The sequence below is a fragment of the Crassostrea angulata genome, chromosome 2, assembly GCF_025612915.1.
Source record: "Crassostrea angulata isolate pt1a10 chromosome 2, ASM2561291v2, whole genome shotgun sequence".
NCBI lineage: Eukaryota > Metazoa > Mollusca > Bivalvia > Ostreida > Ostreidae > Magallana > Magallana angulata.
In genome coordinates, this window is record NC_069112.1 from 58,611,213 (window position 1) to 58,620,719 (window position 9,507).

Below are 9,507 nucleotides of genomic sequence, written 5' to 3' on the forward strand. Positions count from 1 at the left end.
ACATTGATTATTTCTACATAATATTGCTAGGCATATACAAAAACAAGATCATGCATTAGCTAAGCTTATTTCATGCTAGGATCTAGAGGGAGGTCAGGGGGGTCTGAACCCCCCCCCCCCCCTTGCAAAATTAAAATTTCTTTAAATTACATTATAAAATTACCAAAAATATGCCTCGGACCCTCCCCCCCCCCCCCCCGACAAACTCAAATAACCGTCCGACCTCCCTGGAATTCTTTTTGGATCCGCGCATGTATTTTTTGACGTAGTGATGTTGATACATTAAATAAAAATGAATATCAATGATTATGAAAGTAATTAAGACATTACATTAGACTATGACTTTTTATTGAGTATTACTAAAACATTTAAATATTAATATGAACAAGGCAATATGATCGTTTAGGAACATTAAAACAGCAAAATATGTAAATTGTATAACCCAACTTTCAACGCTACTGAAATTACACGTACATGTACACGTAAAAAGTGTATTAATTCTCTCATATCCTCATTTTTGGGAAAATACATGAAAACCACACGATCAATAAAAAATGTACCACAGTTTCATTATCATTTCTAAACCAGTATTGATTAAAACAATATTCATGGCGTATATTTTTTTCCGTTGACACTATTGGTCCTCAATCGTCTATCTAGGAAGTTAACCTATGTCTGAACACTGGTGCTGCAACACAAAAATACTTGTCAAAATATAAATTCTGAGAATGTGTTTCATCTCTGTAAAGCAAGACTTTTAAATGTACTTTTTTCAGATTTTATGCAATACTAAAAGGTATCACTACTCACTCTCTCTCTCTGTCTGTCTGTCTGTCTGTTTGTCTCTCTCTCTCTCTCTCTCTCTCTCTCTCTCTCTCTCTCTCTCTCTCCCTCTCTCTCTCTGTCTCTCTCTCTCATAACTATCAATGAAAAACACATGTAGAGGCATTAAGTTAAAAATTCACTTTAAACTTTAAATTCACACACTATCTCCCTCTCTATCTATTTTAAATTTTCCCTATCTCTCAATTTTTTTAATGCCTTATCTCAGTTTAATGCTGTTATCCCTTTTTTACACACATCTAGTGACATTCAGGAAAAGTGTATCAATGATGAATTAACTTGATGAAAACTAAAAGCAGTTTTCTCTGTATTCTCTTTCTAATTTTTTTTTTATTTCTCCCCTCTCTCTTCATCTCTCTTTATTTCTCTCTCTCTCTCTCTCTCTCTCTCTCTCTCTCTCATGCTTATTTCTTTTTAAGAAATAACATTTAATTTAAACATTTACCTTAATATGTATAATCTTAGACAATGGCTTTTCCATGTGAGACAAACACTTTTCTCAGGAAACCTCATTTAGCTTGGATATTTTTCCTGAAAGCATAAGACAACAATAAACATAAAAAAAAACATTTTGTTTACTTTGTTTTACTCTTTATAAAAAAAGGTTATGTTTTGTTATACAAGGAAGTTTTTAGAAATGTATAATTGACCTTTATATAAGTGTTCAAATATTGCTGCTGTTGTTATGTTCTACATGATCTCTCTCTCTCTCTCTCTCTCTCTCTCTCTCTCTCTCTCTCTCTCTCTCATTTGAACAAATTTCTTTTATAAGTCCTCTCACTCCCTCTCTACCTTCTGCAAAATGTCTTTGTCTCTAACTTTGTTTCAATTTCACTGACTCTCTCTCTCTCTCTCTCTCTCTCACTCTCTCTCTCTCTCTCTAATTGCCATCACATTTAGTTATTTACACACATGTAGTGACATTCAGGTAAAGTATCTCAATAGAACAAAAATCCCTTGATTTAAACAAAATATTTAAATAAGTCCTCTAACTTCCTCTCTCTCTTCCGCTTTAATTTCTTTATCTTTAACTTATTTTCTATCAACTTCTTTCTCTCTTTTAAATGAACATTACTTTTCATTATTTACACACACATAGTGAAATTCAGGTAAAGTATCTCAATAAATAAAAAAAAATTACCTCCTTTGAAGAAAAAGCTGTAAAAAGGCCTCTCACTTCCTCTCTCCCTTTCAATCTAATTATTTTATCTCTTAATTTCTATCAATTTCTCTGACTATTTCAAACAGACATCACATTTCGTTATTTACACCCATGTAGTGACATTCAGGTCAAATATCTAAATTGAAAAACATGTTTTACTTAAACTAAATGTTAATAATTCCTCTCTCTTCCTCTCTCCCTTTTGATATAATTCCTTTAAATCTAACTTAGTGTCTCTCTCTCTCTCTCTCTCTCTCTCTCTCTCTCTCTCTCTATCTCTCTCTCTCATTTGAACACATTTCTTTTATAAGTCCTCTCACTCCCTCTCTACCTTCTGCAAAATGTCTTTGTCTCTAACTTTGTTTCAATTTCACTGACTCTCTCTCTCTCACTCTCTCTCTCTCTCTCTCTCTCTCTCTCTCTCTAATTGCCATCACATTTAGTTATTTACACACATGTAGTGACATTCAGGTAAAGTATCTCCATAGAAAAAAAGTGCTTCACTTAAACAAAAAGTTGTAATAAGTCCTCACTTTCTCTCTCTCTTCTGATCTAATTCTTCTATCTCTAAATTTATATCTATTTCTCTGACTTTTTCAAATACACTTTACATTTACTTATTTACACACATGTAGTGACATTTAGGTAAAATATCTAAATTGAAAAAAAACAATGCTTTATTTTAACAAAATATTAATAATTCTTCTCCCTTCCTCTCTCAATTCTGATCTAATTCCTTTATATCAAGCTTAGTTTCTATCAACTTTTCTCTCTCTCTCTCTCTCTCTCTCTCTCTCTCTCTCTCTCTCTCTCTCTCTCTCTCTCTCTTTCAAATTGACATCACATTAAGTTATTTACACGCATGTAGTGACATTCAGGTAAAGTATCTAAATAGAAAAATTACTTTATTTATACAAAAAGTTGAAAATTGTCATCTCACTTCCTATCTTAATCCCTGTACTCTAATTTCTTCAACTTTTATTTCCTATCAACTTCTCTCTCTCTCTCTCTCTCTCTCTCTCTCTCTCTCTCTCTCTCTCTCTCTCTCTCTCTCAAATTTACACCACATTTAGTTATTTACACTCATGTGGTGACATTCAGGCAAACATTTTTAAAGAAAAAATTGCTTCATTTGAACAAAAAAAACATGTCCTCTATCTTCTTCTCTCCCTTCCAATCCAATTTCTTTTTTCATATTTTCTATTAAGTTATCTGCCTCTCTTTTTCAAATTGACATAACATTTAGTTATTTACACACTTGTAGTGACATTCAGGTAAAGTATCTCCATAGAAAAAAATTGCTTCACTTTAAACAAAAAGTTTTAATAAGTCCTCTCACTTCCTCTCTCCCTTCCAATCTAATTCCTTTGTTTCTTATTTTCTATCAAGTTTTCTGACTTTTTTTCAAATAGACATTACATTTAGTTATTTACACATATGTAGTGACATTCATGTATTATATCCAAATAGAAAAAATGCTTCATTTTTTTTCTCAATAATTCCTCTCTCTCTCTCTCTTCCTCTCTCCCTTCCAATCTAATTCCTTTAAATCAAACTTAGTGTCTATCGACTTCTCTCTCTCTCTTTCAAATTGACATCACATTTAGTTATTTACACGCATGTAGTGACATTCAGGTAAAATATCTAAATAGAAAAATTACTTCATTTATACAAATAGTTGTATTAAGTCATCTCACTATTTCTCCCCTTCAATCTAATTCTCTCTCTCTCACTCTCTTTCTCTCTCTCACACGCACACACACATAGCATTTCTCTTTTTCTGTTATTATTTGTAATAGTTAGTTGTTTACAATAAGTAACAAAAATTATACTGATACCTTCAAAAGCATCATTTTAAACATCTGCATCAAAAAACATATCAGTCATTGTCTGCAGATGTTTTCCATTTTGGGCCATTTCTCTTAAAAGAAAATGTAGAAAAATTTCAGATATGCATAGTATCATTCACAATTAATTGTTCATTCTTAATTTCTTAATAATCATATATATTGTATACAGTAATATATAATTATATAAAGAATTTAATTCAGCTCACTCAGATCAAATGTAAAAGTATTACTCATAGACACTAAAGTACAAATAAAGCTTCTTTCTCTTCTATATCCCTCTTTCTTTTTTTCCCTTAAACATGTGTTTGTTTACAGTAAGAAAAAAATTGTTCATTACCTGGAAAAGCACAATATCCAACATCTACATCATAAGGCACATCAGTCACTATTTGCAAACAAAATTTTTGGTTTTGACTCTCTAAAAGAAAATGTAAAAAAGAAGAATAATATTTGTTACATGTTGAGTTCATTAATGCAACGAAATAATCACCGTGAGTATATAAAATAATCCTTTTGTAAAGTATTGGACCCCCATGAGGAAACCAATATCTCTTGCTTTTAACTTGAAAAAATCAGTATACATTATGTACATGTAATTGATTATTAAAAAAACCCACCTATATCACCATTATAGTTTAAATAAAAATCCTTTCCTATTGAACTAAATAGACCTCCATGAGGACACCCATGCTTTTCATTTCAATGTTAAAAATTCAGTTTATTTATTTACTCCAAAAACCTCATAAATATTTTTGGATCTTTACTTCTACCCTGATTTGTCTTAAATTACATTAACACTAAGAAATATTCACCATTAGTTTAAGTAAAAATCCTTTCCTGTTGAACTTAGACCCCCATGAGTAAATTTATACTTTTAATTTTAACGCTATAAATTCAGTATACTTGATCACTAAGGAAACTCCCTAAATTTATTTAAATCAATATTTGTACCCTTATTTATCCTAAATTACACAAATACTATCTTATAATTACCATAAGTTTAAGTAAAAATCCTTTCCTATTAAACTTACACACCCATGAGGAAAATCATTCTTTTCATTTTAACGTTATAAAATCAGTAAACTAAATCACTTAGGAAACCCCTTAAATCATTTTCAATCAAAATTTTTACCCTAATTGATCCTAAATTACACTAATACTAAGAAAAAATAACCATTAATGTAAGTAAAAATCCTTTCCTGTTGAACTTAGACCCCCATGAAGAAACCCACACTTTTCATTTTAACGTTCTAAACTCAGTATACTTATTCACATAGGAAACCCCTTAAATCTTTTTCAATCAATATTTGTACCCTAATTTATCTTTAATTACACTAATACTAAAAAATTATTACCAATAGTTTAGGTAAAATCCTTTCCTGTTAAATTTAGACTCCCATGAGGAAACCCATAATTTTCATTCAACGTTCTAAAATCAGTATACTTATTCAATTCGGAAACCCCCTAAATATTTTTCAGTCAATTTTTATTCCCTAATTTATACTTTATTACATAAACACTAAGAAAAAATAACCATTGATTTAAGTCAAAATCCATTCCTGTTGAACTTGGACTTCCATGAGGAAACTCATACTTTTCATTTTAATGTTATAAAATCAGTATACTTATATATATAATCACTAAGGAAACCCTTAAATCTTTTTCAATCAATATTTGTACCCTAATTTATCCTAAACTACATTAACACTTAGAAATAATCACCATTAGTTAAAGTAAAAGTTCTTTCCTATTGAACTTTAAGACCCCCATGATGAAAACCATACTTTTTATTTTAACGTTCTAAAATCAGAATGTTTTTACTTAGGAAACCCCTTAAATCTTTTTCAATCAATATTTGTACCCTAATTTATTCTAAATTACACTAATGCTAAGAAATATTCATCATTTGTATATGTAAAAATTCTTTACTTTTGAACTTGGACTCCCTTGAGGAAACCCATAATTTTCATTTTAACGTGTTAAAATCAGTATACAGCTTATTAACTTAGGAAACCCCCTAAATCTTTCTCAGTCAATATTTGTACTCTAATTTATCCTAAATTACACTAATGGTAAGAAATATTCATCATTAATATAAGTAAAAATCCTTTCCTATTAAACTTAAACTCCCATGAGGAAGCCCATAATTTTAATTTAAACGTTATGAAATCAGTATAGTTATTCACTTAGGAAACCCCTTAAATCTTCTTCAATCAATATTTGTACCCTAATTTATCCAAAACTACACTAATGTTAAGAAATAATCATCATTAGTTTAAGTAAAAATCCTTTCCTATTGAACTTAGACCCCCATGAGGAAACTCATACTTTTCATTTTAACCCTCTTAAATCAGTATACTAAATCACTTAGGAAACCCCTTAAATCTTTTTCAATCAATATTTGTACCTTAATTTATTCTAAATTACACTAATACTAAGAAATAATCACCATTAGTGTAAGTTAAATCCTTTTCTGTTATATTTAGACTCCCATGAGGAAATCCATAATTTTCATTTTAACGTTATAAAATCAGTATACTTGATCACTTAGGACACCCCCTAAATCTTTTTCAATCAATGTTTGTGCCCTAATTTATCTTAAATTACACTAATACTATGAATTAATCATCATTAGTTTAAGTAAAAATCCTCTCATATTGAACTTAGACTTCCATAAGGAAACCCTTAATTTTCATTTTAACGTTCTAAAATCAGTATAGTATTTATTTAGGAACCCCCCCCCCCCTAAATTTTTTAAATCAATATGTGTATCCTAATTTATCCTCAACTACACTAAAACTAGGAAATATTCATCATTAGTTTAAGTAAAAATCCTATCCTATTGAACTTAGACCCCCATGAGGAAACTCATACTTTTCATTTTAACACTCTTAAATCAGTATACTCAATCACTTAGGAAACCCCTTAAATCTTTTTCAATCAATATTTGTACCCTAATTTATTCTAAATTACACTAATAATAAGAAATAATCATCATTAGTGTAAGTTAAATCCTTTTCTGTTTTATTTCGACTCCCATGAGGAAACCCATAATTTTAATTTTAATGTTATAAAACCAGTATACTTGATCACTTAGGAAACCCCCTAAATCTTTTTCAATCAATGTTTGTGCCCTAATCTATCTTAAATTACACTAATACTATGAATTAATCATCATTAGTTTAAGTAAAAATCCTTTCCTATTGAACTTAGACTTCCATAAGGAAACCCTTAATTTTATTTTAACGTTCTAAAATCAGTATAGTATTTATTTAAGAACCCCCCCCCCCCCCTTAACTTTTTAAATCAATATTTGTATCCTAATTTATCTTAAATTACACTAAAACTAAGATATAATCGCCATTAGTTTAAGTAAAAATCCTTTCCTATTGAACTTAGACTCCGATGAAGAAACCCATAATTTTATTTTAAACGTTATGAATTCAGTATAGTTATTCACTTAGGAAACCCCTTAAATCTTTTTCAATCAATATTTGTACCTTAATTTATTCTAAATTACACTAATACTAAAAAATAATCACCATTAGTGTAAGTTAAATCCTTGTCTGTTAAATTTAGACTCCCATGAGGAAACCCATAATTTTCATTTTAACGTTATAAAATCAGTATACTTGATCACTTAGGACACCCCCTAAATCTTTTTCAATCAATATTTGTACCCTAATTTTCCTAAATTACACTAATACTATGAATTAATCATCATTAGTTTAAGTAAAAATCCTTTCCTATTGAACTTAGACTCCCATGAAGAAACCCATAATTTTCATTTTAACGTTCTAAAATCAGTATAGTGTTTATTTAGGAAACCCGCCCTTAAATTTTTTAAATCAATATCTGTACCATAATTTATCTTAAATTACACTAATACTAAGAAATAATCACCAATAGTTGAAGTAAAAATCCTTTTTTATTGAACTTAGACTCCCATGAAGAAACCCATAATTTTAATTTAAACGTTATGAATTCAGTATACTTATTCACTTAGGAAACCATCTAAATCTTTTTCAATCAATAGTTGTACCCTAATTTATCCTAAACTACACTAATGTTAAGAAATAATCATCATTAGTTTAAGTAAAAATCCTCTCCTATTGAACTTAGACCCCCATGAGGAAACTTATATTTTTCATTTTAACACTCTTAAATCAGTATACTAAATCACTTAGGAAACCCCTTAAATCTTTTTCAATCAATAATTGTACCTAAATTTATCCTAAATTATACTAATACTAAGAAATAATCACCATTAGTGTAAGTTAAATATAAGGATATAAATATGAGGAAACCTGTACTTTTCATTATAATGTTAAAAAATCAATCTGTACACTTAATCACTTAGGAAACCCTCTAAATCTTTTTGGATCATTATCTGTACCCAAATTTATCTCAGATCGTACTAATATTAAGAAATAATCACCATTAGCTTAAGTAAATATCATTTATTTTGAAATTTAACCCCATGAGAAAACTCATACTTTTCATTTTAATGATAAAAATCAGTATTTCCTACTAAATCACTTTTTTTAAAGTAACATTTCCTAATATGTTTGTATTAATATAATTATGTAACGTAATTCATCCGTATTTTTTAATGAAATTGTACAATTGAAAAGGTATATCAATCAAGTACATGTATGTGGAAACAGCATAACGATTCCACAGAACACAGCATTATGATTTTAAGAAAGATAGAGGAAATTAGGATTAAAAGTTGGAAATGTTTACAGAATGTTTTTAAACAGATATTATGATAAAAGCTATGGTGATTATGGTTAAAAGATCACATATTTTGCTTTTAATACATATTATTTATTTAAAAGAATTAAATATAGACTCAGTGTTAACCAGTTGGGAAAAAATACCGCTAAATTGAGGAAATATCACCTATTTCTAATTAGGAATGGGGCCGAATTTCGGCCACTAAGAAGGTACTGATATATCCCTTAAAATATAAGTAATAATCTGTTCCATAATTAAATAAATCTTGAAATAAAATAGACACATTTTAATTCTATATAAGTTACGATCCCTTCTTTGATTATGAATATGGCATTCGCATGATGTCAAAATTAGATCTCGTGTTCTCTTATCAGTGAAAAACTTAACAGGAAAGACAATGCCTGACTTTGTTATAGTCGTTTACCAGATTTATCTATTAGAATAGAATGATATAATTCCCTAGATATCGAAGAAAAAATGATACTTACTGTAAACAATTATTTCCATCTTCGAGTAGGAAGTTCCGATTGCGCATGCGCTATTTATATCCAATGGAGGAAAGTGTGTAAAGTACTCTTATGGACTCCACGATGAGTGTCAAAAAATTCACATACACACCGGAAACCCAAACATAGTACGATTTTATATTTTTTGAATCAAGTACGATGAGAAATAACGTTTCCGAACGATTTTACTTCCCACTACACGGGTGCATGTAGTGGGAAGAAAAAATGTAGTTGGATAAAACGTGTGTATTCATACTCGTGTAGTGGTATTCAGGTGCTTACAAACACACACACACACACAGATATATATATATATATTTTAATATTTTATTTATGAATTTTTATTAACTATTTTATACTTCTCAATAATTTATACAGAAATGTTACTCTCATTGCATCTTCAAAA

The 9,507-nt window shown here is 29.3% G+C and overlaps 1 long non-coding RNA gene across 1 annotated transcript; it reads right to left on the bottom strand.

Moving 5' to 3' along the window:
- Positions 1-331: 331 nt before the first annotated feature.
- Positions 332-9,293, bottom strand: LOC128173721 (uncharacterized). The gene is made up of 5 exons (XR_008242545.1): positions 9,084-9,293; positions 4,193-4,273; positions 3,844-3,926; positions 1,289-1,374; positions 332-688 (listed from the first exon to the last, which is right to left on the bottom strand). It is a non-coding gene; the product is annotated as an uncharacterized LOC128173721 (long non-coding RNA).
- Positions 9,294-9,507: the final 214 nt, after the last annotated feature.